The following is a 17405-nucleotide window of genomic DNA, read 5'->3' as shown; positions in this document are numbered from 1 at the left end:
GGGATGCAAAACTGAACATGACAAATTGAGATCTCAGTCTAGGGCTATAAAATAATGATCTGCTTGAAGGAAGGACCAAAGAAAGGAAGCCTTGGGTTATCACAGACCTATAGGCCTGGCTTTTCTGTGTAGTACAGAACAGGCTCTTACATTCTTCTTTTACTTATTTGTTTACCACCACCATTATCTTTACAATAATAATGTACATGTGCAGAGGAGTAATCAGCACAAAATGTGCTTTCATAGTCTTTCATTTGATCTCCACACTAGCCCTAGGACACAGTATTATTATAAGTGAGGAAAGAGAGGTTCAAAGAGAAGAACTGACTTCTCCAGGGCCATCCCTTTCAATAAGTGACAGAGCCAGGACATAAACTTTGGTGAGTCTGATTCCAAAGTTCTTCTTCTTTGCTCCATAGCCTGATATCTCTGTTGTTTTTCAGGGTTAGTTTGGGGAGATATGCAGTAGGCCTCAGCTCACAAAAGCTTTTATGAAGTTCATGATGACAGACACTGGGAATTGGCTAATCTAACACCCATCTCTATCTCCTTCTCTCTTGTCTACCTCCACTACAGAGGTTGGAATAGGAAAACCTCACTTTCCCAGTCTCCCGTGCAGATAGAGGTGGCCCTATGACACCACAAGGTGTAAGTCTTTTCAGTGCTTCTGGGAAGTGTCTTGCTTTTCTGGACACATGTACATGTGGCTGGTTCTACTTCCTCACTCCTACCTCTTCAAGTGGATGTGGACTTGATGTCTGGTGTCAGGGCAGCCATCTTACAACCATGAGGAAAATAAAAGAATCATAGAGATACTGTCCCTGAACCAAGGTTGCTGTTTGAGAAAATATGAAACTAATGACAAAATACCCCTCTACGTGTTCAATCCACCATTGGTTAAGTATTTGGATATCAACAACCAGAAGTGTTCTTGATACACTTATCTTTGATATAAATAAGGACATCACAGACTTTTAAAATTTTCCTCATTCTAAGCAGTAGGAAGTAGTTAAAAGCATTATCTTAACTATAAAAAGTGATGCAGATACAACTGGGGCTAGAGTTCTACTTTTGATGGAGACACTTTTTTAAAATCCTGCAATGTTTAACTTTATATTGAGCCTCGCTCAAGGCAGACTAGCGGCTACTGTATTTGAGGAGGCAACATGCATGCGGTTTCTGTTTACTAAAGCATTAGCAGAAACATATACTGAAATATATACCACCATATAATAGGTCCCAGATGTGTTATTATGTTTTTCTAAAGAGAAAAAAAAGATAGTTGGAGAATAAGTAACCAAAAAGCATTTTATGTCAATTTGATTGGGCTTGGTGGTAACTCAGCAGAGTGGAAACAAACCAAACCTGGAGTGAAAATGCACTGGGATTAAGATCTGGGTTACTCTGTTTAAATTCAACAATCGGTCACTGAGTCTTCCTGAGAGCCAGATTACCTGTGTTATCACCTCTCAAGAAATCTTATGGCTTTCTGGTTCATCTCAATTTTAATGACAATTAAAAGAAGGTTAATGGACTGAGGGGTCTCTGGCCACAGAGAAGCGAAACTGGGATTCAATTCTGGCCTATTTTCCTCTGAAGTCCACATGATTGCTGCTTTCAAATATTTCAAAAGCAATTATGCTGTCTGTAAACTGAAGGGGAAAAAAGCATTATTTTTAAAAAGCAAAGACTCTTCTGTGGAAGGGAGAAAGCTTTTTCTGGATGGCTCCAGTAAGTGGACCAATGACATTTGGTAAATGGACATCACCAAAAGGCAGGTTTTCACTCTACCATCATCATCCAGAAAATCTCTATTTCCTGCCAGCTGTGCACTGGACAACATGGCAGGTGTGTCTCTAGATGATGTAAATAAAAATAAGATTCTTACCTATCCTGTAAGGAAACAAAACTCTCACGGGGGAACTAGAATACATATGGGTCAAGTGATTACACATCTATCTTTGTTTGGGGCCATGTTCTGAATGACTGAGGTTGCCAGGTAGTCCTTTTCTACATAATGGAGTGAGCAGAGAGAAAGGCAGTGTCCAGCCAGAGTTATCCCATTAACCATCCCTCAAACTCTGCCACAGTAGATGGTGTGGATTATGAGCCATAAGAACATGCCTGTGGGGCGGCCACAACAGGTTACCAGATAACCTCCAGGCCTGCTGCGGTCTTCCACATACCAGACAGAGGCAGATATATACGTGCTTTATTGCTTGGACAACTTTCTCTTTACAGAGATTCTTGCAGGACTCTTTGGATTTGGGATGTGAGTGTTACCCATCCTATGGACTTTGCTCCTGGGTCCTGTAAAAGGACGTGCTGAATAGGTAGCATAATAGATATTCCACGACTGCTCTGTATTTTAAGGCAAGAGAGTAGCTGCTGGCAGACTCTCCAGGTGTTGGACTGTGGTTAGTGCTTAAAATGTAATGCAAGTTGATACCCTCCCTGTACTCCACACCTGGACTAGCTAGATCCCACTAAGAAACCCCAGCAGCTAGAACGTTACTCCTTTACTCTCCATGAAATATTTAAAACACCCCATATAGCTCTTGGAAGGCTTGAAGAGCCTTGAAGGAGTAGATGGAAGGAGGCTATAAATCACCTTCACCTGGATGGGCTTGGGCCCAAGACATCCTAAATTTTCAGCAACACCGGGATGGAGGAGACTAGAGGAAAATCCACCCCATAAATCCAGTGTGGAGTGGGGCTACTAATCCTACTACGAAAGGCCGACCTCTGGGGGATACTCAGGACTTGCGGATTACTACATAATGATCTCATCCAAGTTCTGGGGCTGTCATTGTGGATATCGCCCAACAGAAGGGTGAGGAAGTTGAAGTAAATCCCTGTTCTTTACTCAAGAGCCAGAGAGATGGGGCCTGAGACTCTCCACCTGAAATTATACTGAAAGACACTTACCAGAAGTGGGATCATCAAAGCAGAATCCAGCCCCCAGGGAAGGGGAGAGTAAGACAGCTGAGCAGAGCCCCTATGGAGGCCGCTGGGTAGCTGGAAACTAAGTAGCACAGAGGCTCAGTTTTAGTGAGGGTGTTTTGTTTTTTTTAAATTATTGGAGTAAAATTGCTTTACAATGCTGTGTTAGTTTCTGCTGTACAGTGAAGTGAATCAGCTATATGTATACCTATAACCCCTCCTTCTTGGACCTCCCTCTCACCGCCCCATCCCTCCCATCTAGGTCGTCACAGAGCACCGAGCTGAGCTCCCTGTGCTATACAGCAGGTTTTGATAGAACAGAATCCTGTGGCCTGGGTCCACCTGGGGACCGGGACACACCCTGGAAACAACCAAGGTATTTCTGTAAGGTAAGTGACGAACATGCATGTGTAGCACCTCCCCGGTTACAGGCACTATAAATATATGTCTACTAAGTTGTTCTCCCTCTGTGTTCTAAGCAGTAATTCTGAGCTGCCGTGATTGGTGGGCCAGGCATTGCAACACCTGTGCATCTCTTCAGGTGGATAGTGATTGTCTATCCTCAGTGGAGGTCCTGGAAAATAGGGCAGACACACCACTGTTTCATCCTGTACTGAAGGTGTTACAAAAATGTGAAGCCAGATATGGCCCGAGCCTGGTGAGATGGGGGATCAAACTCCTCATGAGGTTTTCTTGAGTTGGCTCTTGACAGAAGCCTTGGACATCTGTGACAAGATGACAAGAACCTCGGCTCTTTCCAGGGCCCGGTTTTCTGAACGATTTTGCCATATTCCTGTGGATGGGCATGGGAAGGATCACGAACCATAGAGCCTGTGCCACTGCCCCGACTGACCCATGTCCTCCATAATGGCCTCCTCACTGGAATCTGGTCTGCAGACACTCTATAAAAAGCCTTTCTGCTGCATTTCTGGGCTGCAGGAACTACTCTACAGGCTTTATTTCCTACCAACTACTGGGAATCCATCTGTTCAGACTTAATTTTCCTAACTCACTGCCTCATAGCCATGTCCTACCTCCCTCTTGGTCCTTTGGGTTGATCTTTCCCTTGGACCAGGGTCCTGGATGTGTGCTTCAGCCGTGCCTTATATGCTGCTCCTTGGCCAGTCTCACCGAAGCCCTGCAACCCACCCTGCCTGGGCCAGGGCTCAGGTCTCACCTGAGCAGGAGAATCCGATTAATGGCACAGCCCCTCCTGGGAGCAAGGCCACTTACGGAACCCAGAGCAAAGTGCTGCATAAGCATCACTTCATGTTATCCCACAGCAATACTACCAAATAAGCTGGGGTCCTTTTTCTCATTTTCAGATGAGGAAAAAAGGCTAAAGTAACCTGCCCAAGGCTATGTGACTATGAAGTAGCACAGCCAGGATTCAAGTTCATGTCTGTGTCAGAAGCTGGCAGGACCCACAGGTAAGGCTTTGGGAACTAGCTGCTCTAAAAGAAGACAATCTGCTTCCATCTCATAAAGACTGATGTTTCTCTTTCTGCTAATTATCGCAGCATGGAGATAAGAGAGAAGGATGGTCTCTCTCGCTTCTGGCTGTCAGAAAGTTTATAATAGATTTTGGGTATTTGTTCTCTATCCTCTGCTTCCTAGACCAAAGGAAATGAAAGGCTCTCCACTGGCTGGTATTTCGGGGTCCTAGACAATCCTTTTTGGCACAGGAACAAAGGTAGGCCAGAGTTAGAACAGAATGTCCTCAGCTCTCTCTCCTATTACACACACACACACACACACACACACACCTCTTGACGTACTTGCTGATTACAGCTGCACGCGGGACATGAAAACTTGTCACCCGAGGAACATGGGAACGTCCACTGGACTTCCTTCCTCCGCTGCACGTGTGAGCCTGCTTGCAGAGAGTGCGGGGAGGGGGAGGGAACAGCAGGCTTCCCCCTCTTTGCTGTCCACTCAGCCACAGGCTGGTCTCTGCAGAGGTGAACCAAGGAGCATTCTTACACCCGATGGCACTAACTTATGAGTTGACTTCCTGCTTCCTGGTGCCATTGGTAACCAGCCCACAAGCCCTTCCCATAACCTACAAACATCCTCATAAGATCCTGCAGGGAGATGAAGCAAACTGCTCCTAATGAAGCTCTGTGGTTCCCTTGGATCCTCGCAGTCATTTCTGAAAATTCTGGGGCAGCCCCAAAGTAGAAGCAATCCTAACCGTGAACACAGCTTAGGCTTGCAGCACATGTCTTATGGCCTAGGCGTTGTACCAGGGGGTTATTTTTATAACCTCCAATTTTGCTTCGGGGACCAAGGCTTGAAACTAGCTACGGACTTAGACGAAACGAATTTGCAAGTCTCAGCTGAAATCTGGAAGCAGGTGATCTAACACCTGGAATACCTAACCGCTACAACAAACCAAGTGCTTTCTCATCCTCTTTAAAACCATGTTGTCAGCCTGAAAGAGGAAGAGGAAGCCAACTGAGTTTTGATGATGCTTACAAGTCAATTTCCTGCCTTCGTTCTCAAATAGTTCTGCTGACCTCTTAGGCTGCTAGTTTCAGAAGCTACACTGTAACTATGAACAGTGATAATAATACTTGGTATTATTATTATACTTGGTATAATTATTATTATAACGTTTGGTATTCACATCAGAGCCCCTCCTCAATGACGATCACCATGTGCTTTCGGAATTGCCTGATCCGTTCTCCTGATGCTTGGGTTGGCCTACATATCCGCCACGCTGCAGGTCTTCTCTGCAGTGGCTTGAATTCCCCTTCGCCACATGGCAAGGGAAACCACCTGGTCTGCTCTTTCAGCTTCTCCTTTTCTTATCCTCTCTTATCCTCTGCTCCCTCCACTCGCCCAAGTTCAAAGTCGTGGACAGACAGGCATAGTATAGGAGTTGTGGGGCAGTGATGGAAGGAGGACAGTGTGATCAGGGCAGTAAAGAAGAGAGGGTGCCTTTTCTCCCCCACTTAAGTCCTGATCAAAAGAGTCTTCAGAGTAATCAGGTCCCGATTGTCTGTTTTTAAAATAAGGAACTTGAACTTGAGGGTCTCTGAGGTTCCCACCAGCTCTGAGGAGATCATTCCATCAACATTCCACGACCCACTTTTGGATCATCAAGATGGAAATCTATTGCTTTTCCTCTGTCCCAAACGCTTCCCCCACCAAACCTGCTGTAAAATAAATGCTTCCCCTTCCCAAAATACCATGTTTTTTTCTATCATGAGAAATGGACACAAAAGCCACTTCTGCCATAATTCTACCCTGCTTTAGTCTGGAAATCTCTGGAGATGCTTTTGTTTTCACAATGATTGGGGGAGCCTACTGGCATTAAGGGAGTGGGAGGTCAGGGACCCCCCCGCCCCCAAATCCTGCGAGGGTCAGGGTAGTGCCTGTGCCTGGCATATTCACAGATACTTAACAAGTCTGTGTATGGACTGAGCACAAGCACGCCTGTAATTTCCCTTTCGAAGGCCTCCCTTCTTAGGGAGCAACTTTCAGGTGAGTCACGCGCACACACAAGTAGGGCGATATCCTCACATAGGAAGGACAATCTGGGTGCAAACCCTCATTCTCCGTCTCTAAATTGTAACCTCCTCGGGGGCAGGGACAATGGTCCATATGAGGTCATTAGGGCTGTTCACAAATATTTCCAGGTCTTTTTATTCTGGACATAGGCTAGGATTACATTTTCCTGCCCCTTTGACATTAGCCAGAATCAAATGACTTGCTTTGGCCAATGAAATATGATTGGAGGTGATGTGTGTCATTTCTGGGGGATGCTTAAGAGCCAGTGTGCAAACCACCATGCTTGTTTCCTCGCACCGTGGTGACCATGGATCCTCATAATGAGAGGGGACCTCTGGGTGACTTGAGTGGCTGGGTGGGTAGTCTCCCTGCAGAGCCGTGTAGAGCACGGAGACTCTAGTTTCACCGAGGCAGACGGGTAACAGAATGTGAGCAAGGAATAATCGATCGTTTTGTTCAGCTGCTGTGATTTGGAGGTTATTTGTTACCACAATATAAATTGGCTTATGCTGACTGCTATTGTCTAATCTGGATTTTTTGAGGAAGCCCAATAAAAAGTATCCTTACTTCTTTACCTGACATCTGAACAAATTGAGAAATAAGATGAAAAGAAAGGCAGATGGAGGCCAAACTCTTAGCTGTGTTCCTCATTTAATCCAGAGAACACTGGAATGAAGCCATCCTCCCATGAAGGGTGTGATGGTGGGTTGGGTATGCCTGATCAGCCAAGGCTCACAGTTTTATCGGGACATGTGTTCTAGCCCAGTTCGAGGAGGTGGATTAGTTTGCTAGGACTTCTGTAACAAGTACCACAGACTGTGTGGCTTAAAAAAACCAAAAATTCTTTTCTCGCAGATCTGGAGCCCAGAAGTCCAAGATCAAAGGTGCCAGGAGGGTTAGTTTCCTCCGAAGCTTCTCTCCTTGGCTTGTAGATGGTGATCTACCTGTGTATTTATCTGGTCTTCCCTCTATGCATGTCTGTATCCTGATCTCTTCTTATAAAGACACCAGTCATAATGAATTAGGGCTCACCCCAATGACCTCATTTAAACTTAGTTACTGCTCTAAAAGCCTCATCTCCAAATACAGTCACATTCCAAGATACTGGGAGTTAGGATTTCAACATATGATGCTGGGGGTGGGAGGCAGATGTGATTCAGCCCGTTACAGCAGGCTTCTGAGTTGGCAATGCAACTCCAAACAGCCAAAAAGGAGGCGCTGAGACAAGCACGACTCATGAGAGTCTCGACAAGTGCACTAGTCACGTGGCACTCTTTCCAAATTGACTGATCACCGGCCCCTGCAACCTTTCCAAGGGTCACATGGATTGGGTTCACGGGGACATTCAGTAAGACAAATGGTCTCTTTCGTGACTTTTCTTACATTGTACTGGTTTTTTGTATTTTTTTGGTTTGGTTACTACTATTGCGTCATGTTACTCTTTAGCCCATCTGTTTCTTTTCTGCCTACTCCATCCCAACTGTCTGCTCAGCTAGGAAAAAGGCTTTCCCAGTCTCCTGACTACACCCTGCATTGTCCCAGGCCCACAGCAGCTGCCTGATGTGGGTGGCAAGTTGGGCTCTGGGTTTATTTTTGACTTTTGAGTTTCTCACACTGCAAACTGGCCTGAGAAATAAGAACATGGTATAGCAGATCCTGGCAAGGCAAATGGTAGGAGAACCCTTCAGGCACAGGGCTGCCATCTCCCCAGGTTAAACCGAGCCATTGTGAAACCAGCCATTGGTCCCTGTGGTCCTAATGGGTATTGGGCGTGTCTGCCAAGTCCCACTGCCTTTGGGAAGGAAGACTCACATGGGGGAACCAAGCCAAATGTGCATGGCTCTGCCACAAGAAGCCAAAGTGGCCTCTGAAAGATTAATGGGGCACTTGGTTCTCTGTGTCTTAACAAGGGAGACGGGAAAATGCTTTCTGAAAAACAGCAGCGGCTTCTGGCAGAGATTCCAGGGGACGGGGTTGAAGGCTGCAAGATGGCCCCTCCATACATTTTCTTTCTCAATCTTTGCTTTCCTTTTTCCCCCAGTCTCTCACCATCCTGCTTCTCTTGCTTCCTCTTCTCATTTCTTCTTTGGTGTTTTGCCCTCCCCAAATGATTTCTGCCTTTCCTTTCATTTGTCCTGTCATCTTATCTTCTTACTGTCCTCGTTTATCAGGGGTGGGGGGAGAAGGGGGCATTTTGTACGGTGGAAAGACACAGGTTTTGGAATGCAGCCTGGGCTTTCAGCTCAACCCCGCAATTTTCTAAAATGAGTGCAATGGACATGGATTGTGTATTGTCCCCTCCCTTTGGGGATGGCACTCATAAATGCCACTCCCTGATGAAGGTGATTCTGTCAATCAAGGGGCACCGCCAGCCCACCGCAGCTGTGGGCACATGATCAGAGCATGCAATCCCACTTGACTCAGTGGTTGGTCCAAGGCAACCAAGAAGGGCCAATCAGAATGCTTCTAGGGGTCAATATGTGCTACAAGCTCGAAGGACCACGGAAACCTGTAACTTCTGGGAGTCATCTTCCCTCCCCATAGAAGAGAGGCTTCTGACGGTAAAGCAACACAGAACAAAGCAGGGTCAAAGACAGGGCACAGATGGGGCACCTGAATCCAGGGAAAAAAAAACCTGCATCAACCCTTCCACCTTCCCTGTACTTTTCCATCACATGAGCCACTATGTTTTTTTTTTTTTTTTTTGCCTTGAGCCAGTCTGAATTTGGTTTCTGTCTCTTGTAACCAATGGAGACCTAATGATCACACTGTAACTTTAGGCAACTTATTTAACTTCTTGGAATCTCACCTACAAATGGACTTTTTGACCCTTGTGCCCCCAGTTTAAGTGGGGTGCATCCAAAACAAAATATGCTCACCTATGAAACTCAGCACAGCTTCTTGTAATCATTTCTATAGTAGACTTTTCTCCCACTAGACTGAGAGCGCAGGGATTGTGTCCTATTCATCCAAGTATTTTTAGCACTTACCCTGGGAGTTCAATAGATGTTGATTCACTCCCATTTTCCCTCTTCCTTCTTTTCTTCTTTATAACCTCCTGCTTGTAGCTCTTACTTCTTTTCTTCTGTTTTCTTTCTTTCCTGGGCCAAATTTCCAGCCAATTTCCCCTAGTCCTCCTGCAGTTAAGTTTCCATACCTGATACTTGGTGTACGTGCAAAAATTACTGTCATTAGTAATTGTGTGCCCAAGTGGTGCTGTAAAGAAGGTCTGTTTCATCTGTCCTTGCCAGGGAAGGGGCAACTGGCCAACTGTGCCCACAAGTGGCTAGTTGCTGCAAGTATTGCAAAGCTTTAATAGCTAGAAATAATTGCTAGTGCAAGAATTAGGTCCAGCCAGAGGTAATTTTAGCTTGGTGTTAAAGTGACAGTTCATGAAATTAGTCACACGCAAATTCCCTTTCTTCCCTCGCCGACCCAAGTCTAGCCCTCTTCTTAACAAGGGACATTTCTGATATTGCATTCCTGGAACATTCCCACACAAACAGGCGGTTATCCCAAGGTGAGCATGGCGTCAAACAAACTCCTCTCTCCTCTTTTTCTCCATACCAGTCCCTTCTTCTGGCTTTCCCGTGTGGGTAAATGGCACCAACATTTTCCCAGGCACCAGGATCCCAAGCTGGTGATCATGTTATACTCCTTTCACTTTGTTCCCCAGTCATGAATATTCCATCTCAAATCCATCTCCTCTTTGACTGCCATCACCCTAATGCAGGACCACTTACCTCTCACCTGTGTTAGTTTAGGAGCCCTCTCTTTGCTTCCTTCCTCTCTAGTACCTAATCAGCCTAGCTCTTTACTCACTCTAACACTTTCAGGGGCTCCCCACTGCCAAGTGAATCAAGCAAAACTTTTTCACTGCAGAATTCAAGATGCTCTGCAAAATCACTCAAGCCAAGTCTCTGGCCCCATTTCCACTTTGTTCCAGCCAAACTATTTCACATCCTATTCCCTGCCTGATCTGTTGCTGAATTTGCTCTGCTGCTACTACTGCCTTGAATACCTTTTTCCTTCCTGTTAGAAACCCAACTATTTTCCCAGGACTAATTCAGACTCTGTAGAGATGGACTTCCTTCCAGCCACCTTGACACCACGGAAGGGACAGACCAAGGAGGAGAACATTCTTGCTGGTTTAAGTTGCCCCGTGTTTGGTGAGTTTGATGGCCGGTCCTGTTTCACCAGCTTTAACTCCAGGTGGCATCTTATTGTCTCCAAACGTTAATGTCATCCTCAAAAGATAAGAATTTCCATCCCTGAGAGTCTTCCAGAATAATAGCTACTGATTAGTGAGCACTTCCTCTGTGCCAGGCTAAGCGCTTTCCACAAATTATCTCCCTAACTCCTTGCCATTAGTTTATGAGATAGATGATTGTTACCTTCACTTGACAGCTGAGAAATGAGGCTTAGCGAGGTTAGCCTACTTACTCTGGGGACTGTCACTAACAACAGGTAGTTCTTCAGATTCTAAGGCCCATACTTCCCACTCAAAACGTGCTACAATTATCATACAGAGCAAGGAATGAGAGCAGTTATCATAGCTGCTAACTGCCTGGAGGAATATCTTTGGTCAAAGCTCTTAGCCTCTGAGGATGATCACTTCCCTGAGGAAAACTCATGCCCTTTATATGTTTTGGGTATAAGTCAGTCTCATTACTTATGTGATGATCACATGTCAGACAATCTTGTTTCCAAAAACTATTGTTTGTATTGCTATTTAAACGTGAGATTTATGATCATGCCTAGGGAGTCTCAGTTTTTCCTATACCATCCCTGGCTAAAGAAAATAAACTGAAACATTTTCCTTTTTACAATTTCCCTGGAAACAAGTACCCAGGCTAGTAAGATAGACAATCATCTGCTTATCATTTTAGTGTTTAAACACAATTTCCCCAAATTAATGTGTTTTAGAAAGACCTAGAAATTATTGAAGCCTCTGACTCACAGATGCTTTCAAGTCCTTCAGCCTTTTGGGTCATGTTAGTTTTTAACATAAAATCAAACAGCTTGAGGCCTCAACCTTTGAAAATAACAGAAACTGGCCAGCTGTCTGAAGCTTTCAGGAAAACAAAAAGAAGCTTGAGGAGAAAATCTGAAAGCCTTTGTATATGTTAATTACAGACACTAAGGGTCAAAAACGGGAAAGGGGAACCATGACAGAATGAGAGCAACACTGAACATTAGTCAGGGTGATGCTAGGTTATGCTGCAGTTAACAAACCCCCAGATCTCAGTGACTTTCACATGAAAATGTATTTTGCTCACATAGAGTCCACTGCAAGACCCATGGTTCTCCAGAGAAACTCCCTTCCAAGTGGTGATCCAGGGAGCCAATATGCTTCTATCTTGAGATTCTACCATCTCAACACATGGCTTCTGGGGTCACTGAGTTGGAGAGAGAGAGAGCCAAAGAGTCATGAAGGAGTTGTTGATACTTCAGCCTCGAAATGATACGTGAGACTTTAGTTTGTGGTCCATTGGCCAGATATAGTCATATGGCTTTGCCCCCAACTTGCAAGGCTGCTTCAAAGTATGGAAGAGCTCATGCATATTAAGTAAGCAATCAGTGCTCTGAAATGAGGCCAGGGCTCAGGTCATTTCCCGTACTTCTTCTTTTTAAAAAAATGTTACTGAAGTACAGTTGACTTACAATGTTGTATTAATTTCTGCTGTACAGCAAAGTGATTCAGTTATACATATATATATTCTTTTTCATATTCTTTTCCATTATGGTTTATCACAGGATATTGATTATAGTTCCCTGTGCTATACAGTAGAACCTTGTTGTTTATCCATCCTATATATAACAGTCGTTTAATGTACTTCTAATCATTTACTAGGCAAGCTCCTAAAACGTATGAATCTTTCATCTTTAGACTCCCGTACTTTCTACAGTAGAAACTGAAGCAGAAGAAAGAGAGAGAAAAGAGGTAGCAAAGGAGAATAGCAATTTACTCTGATTTGAATTTAATCTCTTTAGCAGACAATTTGAAATTTACATTCGTATCTCATTTTAGAGACTTTAATACCACAGAATAGTTTGGCAACCAATGTTCTAGTCCCAATGATGTCATTAACTAATCTGTGACCTTGAACGTCTAACTTTACATCTCTGATTCTCAGTGCTCATCAGTACGTCGGGAATGATGAGTCACGCTTCACTGAGTTACTGTGAAGTTCACGTCACTTGTCTGAAATGCTTAGCAAAGTGCTCGGCTCATAGCAGGTGCTGAAGTGTTTGTTGACTGAATATCCATGAGCAAATTAACTGCTTCCTATTTGATCTAAAAGAAGCTGCTAACATCATGAAATGAAACATAAATGGTGCAAAGGGCATAGGATCATTTTAGTCACTCAGAATGTCATGGTTGGTAAATTCATTCCTGTGGGGGAATGTTTTAAAATAAAGGTAACTCACTCTACTCCACTGAGCTATTATGAAACTCAAAGTAGCTACCAGTGAGAAGGCTGTGTAAACTGTAAAGTGCCATGTAAATGTAAAGTATTGGTATTAATAATATCATGACCAGGACTGGCTTTGTAGGTGTGTGACCTGTGCTGTAGCCATACACATCCCCACATGTAGAAGAGTCTCACACTTGGTTTAACAACCTTCGGTCACCACTTTGAAATTTTTAATAATTTTTGAACAAGGGCCCCCCATTTTCACTTTATCCTGGGTCCCACAAATTACGAAGCTGATCCTGGTTGTGACTCAAAATGTTGCTTCTTTTTGTCAAAAGAAGGGAGTTAGGGTTAGAGATGCTTCTTCTGGTCCTTTGCAGCCCTAAAATTATGTGATTCTAAAAAATATTCCAAATGTACCATTTTTATTTTTGTGGTTTTTTTTAAACTCTACCATTCTTCTATTTCGAATCCAACATTTTTTAACGTATCCGTTATTTCTCACAAGCTCTCAGTCGTTTAGTCCCCACTCCTGTGAAGCCCTGGGAAAAAGTTTCATTTTCCCCCCTAGATTCAGTCTACTTAGCGAAAATCCTTAGAGACAATTCCGACTTTGTGTTTTTATGAGGCCTCTTTCAAAATATGTCGTGTGCACACTTCATGGTCTGGATTCTAGACTGAAGACTGGTATTGGTATTGAGTAATATGTTTCATGCTTTTGCCAAAGAACATATTTTTCAAACACCTACACTGGAAAGAGAACTTTGGAGTCATGTTGCTCTGCTTCCGAACCGGGGAAGCTGAGATGTAGCAGAACATGTAGGAGACGTGGCGTTTGTAGATTTCTGTTCGCGTTCTTGTTCATCAATTACTGTGTATGTGAGCCAAACCAAGTGGCTTAAATCTCTCTGGGCCTTAGTTTCCTCATCTGTAAAGTGGGATGACAGAGGACCGGGACAGGTAGTATCTATTTCATAGGATTCTGAGGCGAAGATATGAAAATAATGTTCTTGAAATGAGTTTTAAGTTGTGATGTATCCACCGAAGGGACTAACATGTTATAGAGTTGTTTCCATTATAAAGAACTTCATCCCATGAATGACTTCATCAACCATGATAACCTAAAGAACTAAAATGACCCCCTGCACTATTTCTCTTTAATATCATGGTGCTTAGCTCCACAGATTTCCCTGGGTTAAGTAGAAAACAGGTTATTTTGTTGATGGAGATTCCTTTAACAAATATCTTTTGAGCATCCACTGGGAGCTCAGCACTTTGCTAAGCACACACCAAGAATTCTGATATTAGCTCACAATCTAATATATCCTCAAAACCAAAACTACATAGCATTATACACTTGATCATAAATATTCCATTGGCAAATACTTAATGCATATCCACTATATGCCAGGTCTATACTATGTAGATTTTTAAAGGAGAGCTAGGAGGTGCTATGGGGATTATAGCAAAGAGATCAAGCAAGTCTTTTTTTTTTTTTTAATGTGAAAAGGAGGGGAAAGAAAGTTGATGTAAAAACTGAAAGCAGAAATCCTCAGGGAATTAATAGCAAAATACCATGATGGGCCATCCCAGTTAAGAAGAGTTACCCTTGGGCCAGGGGTGGGATGAGTAGGCAAGAGAAGTAAAATATTAAATATTAAAATAAAGTAAGAATTTATGTGCTGCTAGTGTACAATCAAGTAAGATTTATAACTGTTTCCAAAGAATCTCAAAAAGAAGAGAGTAAAGGGACCTAGAATAGAAGAAACCTGAGGCAGATTAAAGGAGGAAACAGGGTTGGGGGCAGAGGGGTAGAGAGAGAGTGAGGCAGCAAGATGCAGAAAGACTTGGCACCAAGAAGAGTCCACTGGGACGCTCCCAATGGCAGGAATGGCTGTTGCTTCCAGCTGTGACAACTGTGCATTGCACGACTCTAGGAAGAGGTTATCAACCTCCGGTTCATATAGTTATAAAACAATTTCTCAGCAGATGGTAATAAAAGTCTCAAGGAAAAGGAGCTTGTTTTTCTAATTTACACATCATCTGGACCAGCAGGAACATGCTGGCTGGGGGTATTTTGAAAAGAGCTGTTCGATTTTTATTGCTTCTGGGAATACAGTCCTTACTCTTGGGCATCGCCTCCAAATATTCATTTAAATTATACTATACAGAATCTCCTTGTATGGACGGGATTTTGAAAAACTCAAGGGAAAAGGTCAGTTGGTGGTGGTGGTTACAGAGGAACAGCTAGGCAGGGAGATATTGGCAAGAGGTCAGGAACTCAGCAGAAGCCCCAAGTCACCAGGTTTGTTTTGCCCCAAGGCACGCACAGCGAGCCAAAACACTGAGACGCCAGGTTTGCAGCAAAGAGAGGGCTTATTTGAAAGGCAGCTAAGCAAGGAAATGGAGAGAACAAATCTCACATCCGCCTCTGAGAAGGCAAGGGACTCAGGTATTTGTGGGATAATGAATAAAGAAGCAGGGTGGCCTGAGGCGTGGGGAGCATGGGGAAAGGTGACTGGAAAAAAGGTGCACTGATTGTAGTTCTGGGCAGGTGTAACTCAGCTACAGGCCTCCTCATCTTCTGAGGGTGGAGTTTTTGGTCCTCTCATTCCCAGAGGTCACCCAGCGGACACTCGTGCATGCCCAGTTGAAACACTGGTGGTCCTATCCAGTCTTAACTATCCACTCTTAACCTGCTCGGCTCGAACTAGGCTCAGCTGACTCCAAGTTCCTAGAAAACAACTTGGGCAAATATCTTACTGTTAAGGGTACGTGACGCGTGGAAGATGTGCAAGTCTTAGAACGACCTTGATTAGTGAAGGTAGGTGAAATGAACTTAACCCACTGTCGCACTAACCATGTTAAATGTGTCTTTCAGATGAAATCTCCTCCTGCCCAACAGATACTCAAGCCATTCTGTTGGTCATTCATCTTTAAAAGCACACACAAAAATGGGGCTACTGGCTTTTAAGCTCTACCTGCCGGGTATGGTCTGATGGGCAGATTTCTGGATAATGCTGCCAAGAAACTTGGAACCATCTCTCTTCCTCCTGAACCTATGTGACTTTAGGAAAAATCCCTTCACCTTCCTGAACTTCAGGTAAACACACCTGTCTTGCCTCTCCCGTCAGTTGTGATTAAAACAAAACAAAGCAACAGAAGGACAGCACCAGAAGTCTCCTTGGATGTAAGCAAGGGCTGTAGAAATGGAGGAAGTTATTCATGCAATGGTCCATGTTCTTGTCCCTGAACTCTGGGGGACCACACGCAGAACTGTAAGTATCGTCTATTAATGCATGTATGCGGAACCTAGAAAAATGGTACAGATGAGCCAGTTTGCAGGGCAGAAGTTGAGACACAGATGTAGAGAATGGACATATGGACACCAAGGGGGGAAAACTGCAGTGAGGTGGGGATGGTGGTGTGCTGAATTGGGCGATTGGGATTGACATGTATACACTGATGTGTATAAAACTGATGCCTAATAAGAACCTGCAGTATAAAAAAACAAACAACTAATACTAAACTTTCATTGGGTTATTTGTATGGAAACATGTTAATATAAATGTTTCAGACATTACATGAAATTTCTAAAAATCTTATATTTGTATTGACATTACATGAAATTTCTAAAAATCATATTTGTATTTGTATGGAAATATGTATGGAAATATGTTAATATAAATGTTTCAGACATTAAATGAAATTTCTAAAAATCTTATATTTGTACTTGTATGGAAATATGTATGGAAATATGTTAATATAAATGTTTCAGACATTACATGAAATTTCTAAAAATCTTAGATGTTCTGGTATAATGTTATAAGTAATAATCCTAGTTATTACTTTAAAATGTATATCTCAGAAATAACTAATTTTCTTGTCAACTGCATTATTATGAACTGTCATCAAATCTTTAACCGTGGTCATTTTTAAGTCTTTTGTCATTTACAGACAGTTCTGGGTGTACTCTGGTGATTTTGCAAATATGTTCCTATAAAAGGGTTTCATCTTCAAGAAATACATGGAAAAGACTCTGACAAGTACAGGTTTCTGGTAACGGACTGTACTGCTGAACTGAATGAATAAGCATTTTCAGAACTCTAATGAAAAACTGATGAACTCATAAAAGTGCTAACAAAAGATCAAGATGAAAAAAAAAAATTAATTACATGGGACTGAGTGAACTGATGAGGATGAGTATAATTTTTGTGACTTTCTGTCTGAATTAAAAAAAAAAAAAAAAAAAATTCCACAAGGACTCAGAGGCAAAGAATATACAAATCAATTTTCACTGCAAAGTAAAGGAGCTGTTACAGTGGAGGATTACTGGACTGAATGTCAATACTATGACATAGTATGAGTGTGTTTCATGTTTGGTAATTGCAATCATTGTTGCTTTTGTTGTGGTCATCCATGTACAATGCTTGGTGTCAGTCGATTTATCTCTTGTAAAAATAAAATACAGTGTGTGTGTGTGTGTGTGTGAAAAAAAAAAAAAAAAAAAATAAGCTCCTCTTGCCA

The sequence above is a fragment of the Balaenoptera ricei genome, chromosome 10 (genome assembly GCF_028023285.1).
Source record: "Balaenoptera ricei isolate mBalRic1 chromosome 10, mBalRic1.hap2, whole genome shotgun sequence".
Classification (NCBI taxonomy): Eukaryota; Metazoa; Chordata; class Mammalia; order Artiodactyla; family Balaenopteridae; genus Balaenoptera; species Balaenoptera ricei.
This window is presented reverse-complemented; position numbering follows the sequence as displayed.